Source organism: Gorilla gorilla, chromosome 1 (assembly GCF_029281585.2).
Source record: "Gorilla gorilla gorilla isolate KB3781 chromosome 1, NHGRI_mGorGor1-v2.1_pri, whole genome shotgun sequence".
Lineage (NCBI taxonomy): Eukaryota > Metazoa > Chordata > Mammalia > Primates > Hominidae > Gorilla > Gorilla gorilla.
In genome coordinates this window covers 107,438,358-107,454,374 of record NC_073224.2, presented here as the reverse complement: position 1 = coordinate 107,454,374, position 16,017 = coordinate 107,438,358, and the positions used below count along the sequence as shown (strand labels likewise).

Below are 16,017 nucleotides of genomic sequence, written 5' to 3'. Positions count from 1 at the left end.
TGCCTGTAGTCCCAGCTACTAGGGAGGCTGAGGCAGAAGAATGGCGTGAACCCAGGAGGCGGAGCTTGCAGTGAGCCGAGATCGAGCCACTGCACTCCAGCCTGGGCTACAGAGCGAGACTCTGTCTCTTAAAAAATAAAAAAAGAATAACAATAATTTATTATTTTTAGTGATTCTGTGAGTTGGCTTGGAAATTCTTCTAGTCCAAACCGATTCATTTGGGGCTGGATGGTCTGGGATGGCCTCACACATCTGGGGTATAGCTGGATTGGTTGGAAAAAGTGGGATGCATGGATCTTTTTCTTCGTGTGATCTCTCCAGCAGGCTAGCTTGGGGGGATCTTCAGATCATGGCCTCAGGATTTCAAGTGAAGCAAAAAGCAGGTAATCCCCCCATGTGCAAGCCTCTCTTCTGCCAGGTTTGCAAAGGCACCAACATTTGCCCAAAGCAAGTCATATAGCCAATCCCAGATTCAAACAGAGGAGAAATAGACTCTCTTGATGAGAGAAGCTGCAAAATATAACAACTTTTTTTTCAATCTATCACAGTATACCATACTGGACTATCAGTAGCTTCCTTATTTTTCTTTCTTTCTTTTTTTTTTTTCTTTTTGAGACGGATTCTTGCTCTGTCGCCCAGGCTGGAGTGCAATGGCGCCATCTCGGCTTACTGCAAGCTCCTCCTCCCGTGTTTAGCCATTCTCCTGCCTCAACCTCCCTAGTAGCTGGGACTACAGGCACCCGCCACCACGCCTGTCTGATTTTTTGTATTTTTAGTAGAGATGGGGTTTCACCGTGTTAGCCAGGATGATCTCGATCTCCTGACCTCATGATCTGCCCACCTCGGCCTCCCAAAGTGCTGAGATTACAGGCGTCAGCCACCGCGCCCGGCCATGACACAAGTTTAAAAGAATAATTTTTGTTTGTTTGCTTCAGACGAGTCTCGCTCTTTTGCCAGGCTGGAGTACAGTGGCATGATCTCGGCTCACTGCAACCTACGCCTCCCGGAGTCCAGCGATTCTCCTGCCTCAGCCTGCTGAGTAGCTGGGATTACAGGTGCCCGCCACCACGCCCGGCTAATTTTTGTATTTTTAGTAAAGAAGGGGTTTCACCAAGTTGTCCAGGGTGATCTCGATCTCTTGACCTTGTGATCCGCCCTCCTGGGCCTCCCAAAGTGCCGGGATTACAGGCGTGAGCCACCGCGCCTGGCTAAAAGAATAATTTTTATTTTATTGTTTTATTTTATTTTATTTTATTTTTTGAGATGGAATTTTGCTCTTTTGCCCAGGCTGAAGTGCAGTGGTGCGATCGCTGCTCATTGCAACCTCCGCCTTCTGGTTTCAAGCGATTCTCCTGCCTCAGCATCCCGAGTAGCTGGGATTACAGGCACCAGACACCATGCCCGGGTAATTTTTGTATTTTTAGTAGAGATGGGGTTTCACCATGTTGGCCAGGCTGGTCTCGAACTCCTGACCTCGTGATCGGCCCACCTCAGCCTCCCAAAGTGCTGGGATTACAGGCGTGAGCCACCTCGCCCGGCCTACAAGAATAATTTTTAAAATTCTTTTTTGGTCAGGCTTGGTGGCTCACACCTGTAATCCCAGGACTTTGGGAGGCCAAAGTGGGTGGATCACCTGAGGTCAGGAGTTCAAGACCAGCCTGGCCAATATGGTAAAAATTCTACCCCATCTCTACTAAAAATACAAAAAAATTCGCCGGGGGTGGTGGTATGCTCAAGTGGTCCCAACTACTTGGGAGACTGAAGTGGGAGAATCACTTGAACCTGGGAGGAGAAGGTTATAGGGAGCCAAGATTGTGCCACTGCACTCCAGACTGGGCAACAGAGAGAGACTCTGTCTCAAAAAAAAAAAAAAAAAAAAACAGCAAGCAAGGACCCCGTGGCCGGCAAGATCCAAACCAGTAAAGGGGCAGCTCCTCAGAGACAGGCATGTGCATTACAGAGAAAAAGTAGCCTTAACATGACTCCATATGATAATCAGCTCATTAAAACTCATGCATATGGACTACATATCTTGCATGTACTTAAAATTACGGAATGGAGGCAACGTGCAAACACACAAGGGCCAAAGTAACTAAGCAACCCACCTATCAGTCAAAAGGCAAACACTGGCTAAAGATTAGGCATCCCTGTGAAGAGAAGAAAAAAAACACACACAAAAAGAACCAAAGTACACCAAACTAATACTGATCTTATCTCCCAGAGGTCAGCCCACTCTCCCTACTCCGAGAGTGTTACTGTGCTTAATAAACTTTTGCTTTGCTTTGCTTTTCTGCTTTGTATGTGTCATGTAGAGTTCTTTGTTTGGGACACCAAGAGCCTGGAACTGCACGGAACCATCTGGTAAGAATTAGGATTTTTTTTCCTAAGGGTTAACAACCCAACTCTTTGGAAAGACTTGCTTCACTACTGTTATCAACCAACGGCCTGATACTTTCCCTCCCTTTTGTGGTTTTGACAAAACAAGCAAGCAGCATTCCCTCCTGATAAGAGACCACTGACCTAGGAATGATTCTGGCCAGACTACAGAGGATGTACAGTGAGGGTTTTCATGTCCTCTGCATCAGCTTTTGATGTCAGAGGGCCACAGACTCCACTCTCAGATGATTGCTAATGCCACCATTTTAGGAACATGTACTCCATGGAGAGGCACGAAGCTCAATTGCACTTCTGCACATTTTTCCTCTTATAAATATTGATATTGGAATACTATTTGGTATTGCTCCCATGAAAGATACATTTGCAGAATGTACTCAAAGTAGAAGCATTATATAAACGCTATAATGTAGCAATGGTGCATCCAGGTCTCTACACTATAGAAATATCTGTGGTGTAGACATTTCCACAATGACCAAAGATATGTGTACAAGGACGGTGACTGCAGCATTCTTTGTAATCCTAAAACCATGAAACCAACCTCATCTTTTTTTTTTTTTTTGAGATAGAGTCATACTCTGTTGCCCAGGCTCAAGTGTAGCCATCTCAGCTCACTGCAGCCTCCACCTCCCAAGTTCAAATGATTCTCCTGCCTCAGCCTCTCCATTAGCTGGGATTACACGGGCCTGCCACCACGCCTGGCTAACAAAAACATTTTGAAAAGGGTTAAATAAATTATGCACAAACTGAGGAAAAATACTGTTTTCAAAAATGATGGAGAGGATCACTATGATGATGAATGATTCCACTGGTCACATTATTGATAGAGCAATCAGTAAATCCAGGCACATCCTGGAGATACTACTGGACTCCTATTACTAAAATATGAAAAAATGGAGGCATGTAAATTACTCGTTTAAGCGTGTAACCGGCTGAATTAGAATTTTATCACACCAGAAGTGGGTTCCTAGGTCTCTGTTTCAGGATTCCTGAGTTACACAGGGTAAACCTGCCATTTCAGGAGATACCCGGTTAAGAATCTGGTTGGGGAGCTGGGCTGCCCATTGTCATGGATAAGTCATAAATTAGTGGCTTGGGGCTGGCCCTTGACATGGATCAGTCATAAATTAGTGGCTTGATACTCTGGGAAGATAAAATCTCCCCCTTCCTGTAGTGATTGACAATGCGTGTATGCTTTAAATGTTCCAATAAGCGTCCCTGGGTGGGCTCGAACCACCAACCTTTCGGTTAACAGCCGAACGCGCTAACCAATTGCGCCACAGAGACAAGCACTGCTGACTCCACTGGGCGATATACGAATGGCGCACTCACTAAACTTCCTCCGTCCCTTCTATTCTCAGCGCCCGCCTGGCAGGACGACTGAGCAAGTCCTTGGAAAACCAGAGAGATTAGAGCGGTGAATCGCGCTGGTCACGTTGGACACCTGCGCATTAGGAGATTCTGGAGCCAGGACAGCTGACTGGCCTTCGCCCGCCCTGCCCCTCTCCTGCTTCAGAAGCCCCCAGAAACTCCACAGTTGGCCACCCAGCCCGAGCCGCCTGGGGTCCCAAGGGAAGCTGAACACCCGGTGGGCTCCTGGGACGGTTCTTCCCATTCTTTGCGCTGCCTTCGCCCAGTGAGGGAGCCTGTGCCCATCCTGCCCAGTCGCTTTCGGGGCCGCTGCGGAGCTTCCGCTGCCATCTTCGGGTCCTGTGTTCCCCATGGGGGCTCCACAAGGGCAGGGATGGTGGCGAGGGTCTCTCGTGGGTCCCCTCGCAGGGAGCAGGGTCTGGCACTTACCGGGGCGCACGACTAGGACTTGTCGAATGAATCCATCATCGCCTTTAGCTTTTAGTCCTTTGAAGAGCCCTGAGAGTGGAAATCAAGAGATTTTTTTCCATGGGGAAGTTCTTTTTACAAAGCGTTGATTTCTTGGCACCCCGCGGGGCGGGCAACTGGCAGGGCCTCCTGTGCATCTTCTGCGCTGTGGAGCCGCTGGGGTTCAGCTGGGCGGTGGTCGGGTCGTGGGGCGGTAGGGCGGGAGGGGGGGAAGGGAAAAGCAAAAGCTGGAAAAGAAGCCGGGGAGTCGTGAACCAGACATCCAGACCTCCTGAAAGGCTAGTGCAGACGTACAGGCGGGATCTTCTGGAAGTGAGAATTGTTTTTGTTTGTTTTTCTATTGTACCAGAATGGGGAAATGGAGAGAGAACCTAAAAGAGCCCCAAACTCGAGGACCTATTGCTCCCCAAGAATAACATCTTCCAGAACTAGACAGAAAACTAGGCGTCTGGGAACCCTGAAATCCTTGGAGGAGTAGCATCATCATGACCCTCTGTGTTGCTTTTGGCAAACGACTTGCTTCCATTGTTTGTTTGTTCAATTGTCTGTTTGTTAAATAAATAAAACCCTTTTCATATATCTTTAAAATTACATTGATTCTATTATTTTATGATTAGAGACAACGCTGCAGTCATCATTCTTGTACACTTCTCATTGGCCACTGGTGTATTTCTATAGGGTGGAGGCCTGGAGAGCAGTTGTTCCAGCATGGTGTTTACATAGCTTTTATTTCATTCCGTTTTCTTTCCTTTGTTGCTTTATTAGCTATAACACTTTTCTTATTTCAGTGGCTGCTTTTGGGTTTCTGGGATACATCTTTAATTTATCACATTCTGCTTTCAAGTGTAATTATACCTCCCTTTCTGGCCTTTATCCTAGTGTTATGTATTTTTACTTTATGCATTATAAGTTTTGTGATTATCATTACTTTCATTTGTTATGTCAAATATTTTTTAAAATATTTAAATTATAAGAAAATGTGTAGTACATGTTTTCTAAATGCCATTTCCAATATTCGTTTTTGTATAGGTCCACATTTTTATCTGGGATCCTTTTTCTTCTGCGTGGAGGACTCTTAAGATTTCTCGTGGCGTGGGTTGGTGAATTCTTTTAGTTTTTGTATGTTTTTCAATGTCCTTATTTCACTCACAGTTTTGAAATTTTATTTTTGCATAGAATTCTAGGTTAACTTTTTTTCTCTAGTACTTTAAAGATGTTGCCATTTATGAAACATTGTCATTTAAAATACCATCTTTCTTTCCTGTGCTTGTAAAAATGGCATAAAGCTGGTTTCTTGTGCTGGTTATGTAATTTTCAGAATGTGTATCTAAATTTAAAATATTAAATTTTATGAAAAAACTAAAAATATTAATCATGAATTCCTAGATTCATCTTAATTCCACCAACAGTCCACTTAAAATGTGCCCAACCTGAGGGTCAAACCTACCTGCTGACGTGTAATTTGTGTTTGTGAGACATTTTCAACAGCATTTGCTTTCCCCAGACTACTGATTTTCCTCACATCTGAATGTCTTCAGTGCAAAAGGAAACGTTTTTCTTGGCAAAAATACTTTCAAATATTCTTACTTCAAGTAAATTCATTAAAAACAAACTTCTCAGTTGCAACCCTGGAATCCATCGAAAGCCCGGGAGAGACAATCAAGTGCTTCAGGATCAAGAACTAAACAGAGGAAGACAAAGCGTGGCTTCTTCACTAGGAGTCAAGCCAAAGTCAACTGATTTGGTCTCCAGTGGAGATCGGAACTCGGTTCACCAGCGACCTGAGGACCCGTCCCAGAAGAGGGACTATCTCTTCATGGTGCCTTAAGATAGAAAATCTCCTAGGATTTCTTTCTTTCCCTTTGATCTACTTCCAACTCTCCCTTTCTATTTCTTCAACACCTTTTTCCAATCCCCATTGCGAAGAACCTAAGGGGCCGTGCCCTTCCCCACTGGTCCCTCCCTGCCTGGTGTCTTAGGAGCCCCAGCTCACCCTGAACATTACTGCCCACCGGAGACAGCTAGAGGACCAAGGGGCGAGGCCGTGCGGTGAGAACCACAGTGTCACTGCGCACCTGCGCCTCGCAGGCTCCTAGCAAATTGAATAAATGACCCCTGAAGCTTCTCTGCAGGTCACAGGGAAGAGGAGGGTGGCTGCCCACACACGGGAGAGGCTTCAAGAAGCGTCAGGAGGGCCTGGCCCTGCCCCTGGGCCTTGAAGACAGGCCTGGCCAGGCTGACTTTGTCTGGCAGGCTCAAAGAAAGGGTTCAAGGGTGGCCCAAACCTCGACCCCGAGATTAAGGCTCTTAAATGTCTGATGGTTTTGAGACTCTTCAGTAGAATTGATCCCGCCTGTATCAGGAGAATCCTTTGCCAATATTCAGAGACCAAGAAAGAGAAAGATTGGGCAGATCAAAGTCTGTAATTAACCAAACAGGACACAGAAATTTTCTGACAAATTTGATGTGTGCTGTGAGAAAAAGACTAGCCTCAAGGAGAATCTGTTTTTTTGGCTTGAGTGTAGGGAAGAATGGAATTGCCACCAACAGTGGTGCATTGAAACAGCAGGTGCATCAGGCTGTAGATGTGAAGGAATTAAAAATATTTTACCCCAAAATACATTTCTTTGACATATTTTGAGATGTCTGTTCAGAAAGCCAGCTGCAGAAGTAGCCCTGCAAAGTTGTCTTTTGTTGGGGAGATTTGCATCTGTAGGGAATCTGCATTGATGCAGCCAAGTCTTTCCTTGCCCAGATCTAGGAAAGATTAACTGAGAGTCTGACAGCTGTAAAGGTCTGAAAGAAACTTTTAGGGTTTACTGTCTCTGAGAGCTGCTACCTGTAAGGTTTCATTTACATATTAAGACCACCTTTGCTAGCCAAGCCTCCTCTTCTCTCCCTCCCATAACCTGTCTTGCCCACAATAAATGGATATACTTCTGACTCTGATGGTACCTGGTTTTGGCCATGTTTTGAGCCTTCATTCATTCTGTTACCTAGAGATGGTATATAAGACTCTGCATCCCATTGTGGGTTTCACTCATGTCCGTGTGAAGAGACCACCAAACAGGCTTTGTTTGAGCAACAAGGCTGTTTATTTTACCTGGGTGCAGGCGGGCTGAGTCCAAAAAGAGTCAGCGAAGGGAAATAGGGGTGGGGCCATTTTATAGGATTTGGGTAGGTAAAGGAAAATTTAAGTCAAAGGGGGTTGTTCTCTGGCGGGCAGGGGTGGGTTCACAAGGTGCTCAGTGGGGGAGCTTTCTGAGCCAGGATGAGCCAGGAGAAGGAATTTCACAAGGTAATGTCATCAGTTAAGGCAAGGATTGGCCATTTTCACTTCTTTTGTGGAATGTCATCTGAACATGCCATTTAAATTTCACTTCTTTTGTGATTCTTCAGTTACTTCAGGCCATCTTGATGTCTACTTGCAGGTCACAGGGGATATAATGGCTTACCTTGGTCTCAGAGGCCTGACATTCCTGTCTTCTTATATTAATAAGAAAAATAAAACAAAATAGTGTTGAAGTGTTCAGGAGATGAAAATTTTTGGGGGTGATACAGAGTGATAATGGGCAATGATTCTCAGGGCAGCTTCAAGCGGGATTGGGGCAGTGTGGGAACCTAGAGTGGGAGAGGTTAAGCTGAAGGAAGATTTTGTGGTAAGGGGTGATATTGTGGGGTTGTTAGAAGGAGGATTTGTCATATAGAATTATTGGTTATGGCCTGGATACGATTTTGTATGAATTGAAAGAAGAACGGAATAAGACAAGGAGAAAAACAGGTATTAAAGGACAAGAATTGGGAGGACCCAGGACATCCAATTAGAGAGTGCCCAAGGAGGTTCAGCATAGCCCTGCCATCAAAGATTATTTATTTACTTTAAGAGGAAGTTAAGAGTGGTAATTTGGGGATAGCACCAGGAGATACAAGCTGTGTTGGCTTGGAGAAACAGTGTAAACTGGCAGTGTAAACAAGAGCAGGGCATTTATGAGTAGTTGAGAACAGTGACTAGGAGTAAGACTAGACAGAAGATAGTAGGGATGACAAGTTTTTTGGGGTGCGGTCCAAGTTGGTCTGGTGTCTGGAATGAGACTGGGGCCTAATAAAAAGGAACGTCTATACAGGAGCTTAAATGGGCTGTACCCTGTAGCATTCCAAGGACAGGCCCGAATTCTGAGAAGGCAAGTGGTAAAAGTATTGCCCAGTCCTTTTTAAGTTGGTGGCTGAGCTTGGTGAGGTGTGTTTTTAAAAGATCATTAGTCCGTTTTACCTTTCCTGAAGATTAAGGACCCTAAGGGGTATGAAGGTTTCACTGAATACCAAGAGCCTGAGGAACTGATTTGACTAATAAAGGCCAGTCCGCTATCGGACTGTATAGAGATGGGAAGGCTAAACTGATGAATTATGTCTGACAAAAGGGAAGAAATGACCATGGTGGCCTTCTCAGACCCTGTGGGAAAAGCCTCTACCCATCCAGTGAAAGTGTCTACCCAGACCAAGAGGTATTTTAGTTTCCTGACTCAAGGCATGAGAGTAAAGTCAATTTGCCAGTCCTGGGCAGGGGCAAATCCCCTAGCTTGATGTGTAGGAAAGGGAGGGGGCCTGAGAAATCCCTGAGGGGTAGTAGAATAGCAGATGGAACACTGGGAAGTGTTTCCTTGAGGATAGATTTCCGCGATGGAAAGGAAATGAGAGGTTCTAAGAAACGGGCTAGCGGCTTGTAACCTACATGGAAGAGGTTATGAAATAACGACAGAATAGAATGGGCCTGTGAAGCTGGAAGGAGATTTTTTCCTTGGTCTCACCTTGTGTGGGAAGAGATTGATGGTGGAAGTTTCAGCAGGGGAGTATGTGGGAGTGGCCAGATGCGAAGGAGAAAAACTGCCCTGAGGGATAGAAGTTGGAATGCTAGCTGCTTTTTTTAGCTAACTTAACAGCATAAACATTGTCCTGAGCGATGGGATCTGATGCCTTTTGATGGCTGCTTTTTTAGCTACCTTATCAGCATAAGTGTTGTCCTGAGCGATGGGATCTGATGCCTTTTGATGGCCTTTGCAGTGAATGACTCCAGCTTCCTTTGGAAGTAAAGTGGCTTTGAGAAGCATTTTTATTAAAGAGGCATTAATGATGGAGGACCCTTGCACAGTGAGAAAATCTCTTTCAGCCCATATAACAGCGTGGTGGTGCAGAATATGGAAGGCATATTTAGAGTTGGTATAAATATTGATGCATAGTCCTTTTGCAAGAGTGAGGGCCTAAGTTAAGGCAACTAATTTGGCTTGCTGAGAGGTAGTGGAGGGTGGCAGAGTGGTAGCTTCAATGATGGGTGTGGAAGATACTACAGCAAAACCTGCCTTTGCTGGTGAGTGGCAATTAGGCCTGGTGGAACTGCCATCAATAAACCAAGTGTGTTCAGGGTGAGGAATATGAAAGAATATGGGGAAATGTAGTGAATGTCAGGTGGATCAGAGAGATACAGTCATGGGGGTCAGGTGTGGTATCAGGAATAATGTGAGAGACTGGATTGAAGTCTGGGCCAGGAACAATGGTAATTGTGGGAGACTCAACAAAGAGTGAGTATAGCTGAAGGACCTGGGTAGCAGAAAGTATATGCATCAGGCAGGAGGAAGAAAATAGATTTTGGAAGTTATGAGCACTATATGTGATTTTTAGGGCCTCTAAAAGTATTAAGGCAGCGGCAGCCACTGCACACAGACATGAGGGCTAGGCTTAAACAGTAAGGTCAAGTTGTTTGGACAGAAAGGCTACAGGACATGGTCCTGGCTCTTGTGTCAGAATTCTGACCCCATTAACCATGCCTAGGAAGGAAAGGAGTTGTTGTTTTGTAGAAGGGATTGGGGTTTGGGAGATTAGCTGGACACGATCAGCAGGGAGAGTACATGTGTTTTTATGAGAATTATGCCGAGAAAGGTAACAGATGAGGAAGAAATTTGGGCTTGACTGAAGTAAAGGGGGCTATCTGTGAAGCTTTGCAGCAGCACAGCCCAGGTAATTTGCTGAGCCTATGGGTGTCAGGGTCAGTCCAAGTGAAAGCAAAAAGAGGCTGGGATGAAGGGTGCAAAGGAACAGTAAAGAAAGCATACTTGAGATCCAGAACAGAATAATGTGTTGTGGAGGGAGGTATTGAGGACAGGAGAGCATATGTGTCTGGCACCATGGGGAGGATAGACAAAACAATTTGCTTGATAAGGTGCAGATCCTGAACTAACCTGTAAGGCTTGTCTGGTTTTAGGATAGGTAAAATAGGGGAATTGTAAGGAGAGTTTATAGGCTTTAAAAGGCCGTGCTGTGATAACAGGCTTTAATCCTTTTAAAGCATACTGTGGGATGGGATATTGGTGTTGAGTCGGGTAAGGGTGATTAGGTTTTAATGAGATGGTAAGGGGTGCATGATCAGTTGCCAAGGAGGGAGTAGAGGTGTCCTATACTTGTGGTTTAAGGTGGGGAGATACAAGAGGAGGATGTGAAGGAGGCTTTGAACTGGGGGAAGAGGTGACAATGAGGTGTGGCTGTAGCCCAGGAACAGTCAGGGAAGCAGATAATTTAATTAAAATGTCTCAACCTAATAAGGGAGCTGGGCAGGTGGGGATAGCTAAAAAGCAGTGCATAAAAGAATATTATCCAAGTTGGCACCAGAGTTGGGGAGTTTTAAGGGGTTTAGAAGCCTGGCAATCAATACCTACAACAGTTATGGAGGCAAAGGAAACAGGCTATTGAAAAGAAGGTAACGTGGAGTTGGTAGCCTCTGTATTGATTAAGAAGGGGACGGACTTACCCTCCAGTGTAAGAGTTACCTAAAGCATCTGTGATGGTCCTGTAGGCCTTTGAGGTGATCGAGCAGTGTCAGTCTTCAGCCACTAAGCTGAGAAGACCTGGGAAGGAGTCAGTCAGAGAGCCTTGGGCCAGAGTTCCAGGGGCTCTGGGAGTGGCTGCCGGGTGAGTTGAACAATCCGATTTTCTGTGGGGTCCTGCACAGATGGGACACGGCTTAGGAGGAATCCCAGGCTGCGGGCATTCCTTGGCCCAGTGGCCAGATTTCCAGCACTTGTAGCAAGTTCCTGGGGGAGGGGGTCCTGGAGGAACCCCTGGCACTTGTGGTTCAGGTGTTTGAAGTTCTTGTGTGCTGGAGATGTGGCTGGGGTTTGTCTCACAGTGGAAGCAAGGAATTGCAACTCAGAAATACATTGCTACATGGCTGCCTCTACTCTATTATTGTACACCTTGAAGGTGAGGTTAATTAAGTCCTGTTGTGGGGTTTGAGGGCCAGAATTTAATTTGTGGAGTTTTATTTAATGTCAGGAGTGGATTGGGTAATAAAATGTATATTGAGAATAAGACGGCCTTTTGATATTTTAGGGTCTAGGGCTGTAAAGCCTCTCAGTGTTGCTGCTGAATGAGTCATGAACTGGGCTAGGTTTTTCATATTTGATGAAAAAGAGCCTAAATGCTAACTGATTTTGGGAGAGGTTGGATAAAGAAAAAGGAGCATTAACCTTGACTATGCCTTTAGTTCCAGCCACCTTTTTAAGAGGAAATTGCTGGGCCAGTGGGAGAGGACTAGTCACCGAATGAAACTGTAAGCCAGACCGGGTGTGAGGAGGGGAGGTGATAAAAGGATTATAGGGTGGGGGAGCAGAGGCTGAGGAAGAATTGGGACCTAGCTCAGCTGGGCAAGGAGCAGCCTGGGGAGGAGGGGAGAGGTCAGATGAGTCTGTAGAAAAGGAAGATTAGAAAGACTCAGCAATGCTTGGGGTTGGGACTGAGAAGACAGGGAGGAGGGAAAGAAGGAGGACTTGGGACGAGTCACATTGGGAACAGAGACTAGGGAGGGAACAATGTGTAAAAGAATCCCTGGACATCAGGCACCTCAGACCATTTGTCCATTTTAAGACAAGAATTATCTAGATCTTGTAGGATGGAAACATCAAAAGTGCTGTTTTCTGGCTATTTGGAACCACTGTCGAGTTTGTATTGGGGTCAAGTGGCATTGTAGAAGAAAACAAGGCATTTAGGTTTTAGGTCAGGTGTGAGTTGAAGAGGTTTTAAGTTCTTGAGAACACAGGCTGAGGAGAAGAAGGAGGAATGGAGGGTGGAAGGTTGCCCATAGTGAAGGAGGCAAGCCCAGAGAAAAGAGAGAGTAGAGACACAGAGAGAAGGGGTGAGGGGTGCTTGCCCCCCACAAAAGTGGTACTTGCTGCTAAGGGTGAAGGACCAAGGCAGGCATCCCTGCAATGATTAAACACCAAGGGAAGGCTGCCTTCCTGAGTCCCTGACCAGCGCTGGAGTTTTGGATTCACGGATAAAATGCATCTCCTTTGTCTACCAGAAAAGGAAAGGAACTGAAATTAAGAGAAAGGAAAGACTGACGTGTGGCGCCAAGATTGAAAGGAGAAAGAGGTTGAGGGATAGTGAGAGAGGTTGGAGAAGACAGTGAAAAAAGGCTGCTTACTGGATTTAAAATTGGCGAGATGTTCCTTGGGCTGGTTAGTCTTAGGACCAGAGGTCATAGGTGGATCTTTCTCACGGATCAAAGAGCAGGAAGACAAGGGATTGATCTCCCAAGGGAGGCTCCCTGCCCCCCCCCCGATCTGAGTCACAACACCAAAATTTCACTCGCATCCATGTGAAGAGACCACAAACAGGCTTTGTGTGAGCAACAAGGCTGTTTATTTCACCTGGGTGCAGGTGGGATAAGTCCGAAAAGAAACTCAGCGAAGGGAGATAGGGGTGGGGCCGTTTTATAGGATTTGGGTAGGTAAAGGAAAATTACAGTCAAAGGGGGTTGTTCTCTGTCGGGCAGGGGTGGGGTCACAAGGTACTCAGTTGGGGAGCTTTTTGAGCCAGGATGAGCCAGGAGAAGGAATTTCACAAGGTAATGTCATCAGTTAAGGCAAGGATCGGCCATTTTCACTTCTTTTGTGGTGGAATGTCATCAGTTAAGGCAGGAATAGCCCATTTAAATTTCACTTCTTTTGTGATTCTTCAGTTACTTCAGGCCATCTGGATGTATACCTGCAGGTCACAGGGGATATGATGGCTTAGCTTGGGCTCAGAGACCTGACAGTGGGTAGGGTAGGGTAATCACTCTGTAGTGCTCCACATGTACATGTTCGTACATTTTATGCATTTTCTCCAATTAATCTGCCTTTTGTGACTTGATTTTTGAGTGAAACTTCAGAGGATTAAGAGGGAGGGTTTCCATTGGCCCCTACAGTTTTGGAGCTGTAAGCAGGATAGCAAAGCTCTGCTTTTCTGGAAGTAAGGGAGGAGACCACCCCTCATACTGTCTTATGCCCAACTTTTGCCTCCAAAGAAAGAAAAAGTAAAAATTAAAAGGCAGACATGAAATCCACAAGCAGACAGCCTGGTGCCACACCCTGGGCCTGGTAGTTAAAGATCGACCCCTGACCTAAATGGTTATGTTATCTATAGATTACAGACATTGTATAGAAAAACACTGTGAAAATCCCTATCCTGTTTTGTTCTGATCTAATTACTAGTGCATGCAGCCCCCAGTCACGTACACCCTGCTTGCTCAATCTATCATGACCCTCTCACACACACCTCCTTAGAGTTGTGAGCCCTTAAAAGGGACAGGAATTGCTCACTCGGGGAGCGTGGCTCTTGAGACAAGAGTCTTGCTGATGCCCCCCACCAAATAAACCCCTTCCTTCTTTGACTCAGTGTCTGAGGAGTTTTGTCTGTGGCTCGTCCTGCTACAGAAGTTGCAGTGAAGAACCCAGAATCTGATCAGCTGTCTTAAGGGTAAGAATCTTTTTTACCAGCCAGGCTCCCGGCCTCCTCCTCTGTGTGGAATCTGATCAAGTAGACAGTAAAAATCACTGTTTCTTTCTTTTCCCTCTCCAAAATCTTGATTAATGGGAGAAAAGGATTTGTGTGACTAGTCTTGGGTGTAGTGACTCTGGTGTGCTTTTTGGTTCTTTGTGGTACCAATTCCTATTGTTTACTCCCTTTCTTCCCAGAAAATGTCTGTTCCTTTGTCTTTGTCTCTATGTGTTATTCTGTCATAAAAGGGGATACTGGTTGAGGTTCCTTCTCATCTTATTTTATGTCCTTGAGAGCTTGACTTGTGACCAAGTGGGAGCACTTTCTCTTGGTTTCCACTATTGGGTAAGAGGTGGTAATTTTCAGGTCATATTAGGTGGCCTGTCTGAAAATGGCTGGGAACCTGAATATTTTTGGTTTGGACTACGTCAAGCTCTTGGGGTTTGTCTTAAGAAGTCCCATCCCTTCGAGGCTTTTGCCATCTCAATTCTTGTGGCCTCATTAGTCATAGGAAAGCTCAATCCCAAGAGGGCCTACTTGGTATCACAGATTCACAGATCTGTGACTGGAAGCCCCCACAAATTTGTGGGTTACTGGAGGCAAACATCATCCTTAACCATCTGTGGCCTACTCCTTACATTGAACTTTTTTCTTGGAGGGGAGTCTTTGGGATTGCCTCTTCTATGCCCTTCCCAGGAAGTTAACCTGGAAAATTACATCCTGGGCTTTCCACAAAGAGGGTATTTGGTTGAATTGCTGTTGGAATAATTACACCATTGGATATTCCAGTTGCCAATGGCCTGAAGATGGATCCCTTAAATTAGACACCTGAATTAAAGAAAAAAAAAGATTTTAGAGATCTCTTATTTGAAACAGTTGATAGGAAGATCAAATTAAAAGAAAGGCACATACTAGTGTCATGGCTACCCTTAAAAATTCTCTTGACAATATTATGTGTTGTGTAGGAAAAAAAATTCCCTTGACTAAATTAAAGAGCAAAATTTGACCCAAAACAAAGTTAAAAATTCTTCATAAGCTCAACCTGCCTGCTCTGGATCCCTTCCAGGATTCACAATAAAGTCTGCTCTACCATGTAGTTCAGTACTTAAAGTTCTGTGCTTTTGCTGCCATAGCCTGGGTTCAATTTCCAGTCAGGGAACCAGTTTATTTTGGCTTGATATTTGTGTGACTTTTGACTTTTTGGAATACCCATTTATTGATCCTTTTCCTGTTCATGGGCAGCTTTTTTTTTGTTCATTTGTTTGTTTGTTTATTAAGACAGAGTCTCACTCTATCACCCAGACTGGAGTGCAGTGGTGTGATCTTGGCTCACTGCAACCTCCGCCTCCCAGGTTCAAGTGATTCTCCCACCTCAGTCTCTCAAGTAGCTGGGATTACAATCACCGACCACCATGCCTGGCTAATTTTTGTATTTTTAGTAGAGACAGGGTTTTGCCATGTTGGCCAGGCTGGTCTTGAACTCCTGAACTTTAGTGATCTGCCCACTTTGGCCTCCCAAAGTGTTGGAATTATAGATGTGAGCCACCACTCCTGGCCATTGGCAGCTTTTGATTTCCTGTCCTTCCAGCTTCCAAAGTTTCTGATAAGAAATCTGTTGATAATCTTATTAAAGATTTCTGACGTGATCAGTTGCTTTTCTCTTACCGATTTAAAGAGTCTCTGTTTTTGACTTTTGAAAGTTTGATTATAGTGGCCGGGCATGGTGGCTCACACCTGTAATCCCAGCGCTTTGGGAGGCCGAGGCGGGTGGATCACGAGGTCAGGAGATCAAGACCATCCTGGCTAACACGGTGAAACCCCGTCTCTACTAAAAATACAAAAAATTAGCCCGGCGTGGTGGCAGGTGCCTGCAGTCCCAGCTACTTGGGAGGCTGAGGCAGGAGAATGGCGTGAACCTGAGAGGTGGAGCTTGCAGTGAGCCAAGATTGCACCACTGCGCTCCAGCCTGGGCGACAG

The 16,017-nt window shown here is 45.4% G+C and overlaps 1 non-coding gene across 1 annotated transcript; it reads right to left on the bottom strand.

Annotated features, from left to right (window-relative positions):
- Positions 1-3,607: 3,607 nt before the first annotated feature.
- TRNAN-GUU (transfer RNA asparagine (anticodon GUU)) lies at positions 3,608-3,681 on the bottom strand. Its single transcript has one exon. It is a non-coding gene; the product is annotated as a tRNA-Asn (tRNA).
- Between the last annotated feature and the right edge of the window lie 12,336 nt (positions 3,682-16,017).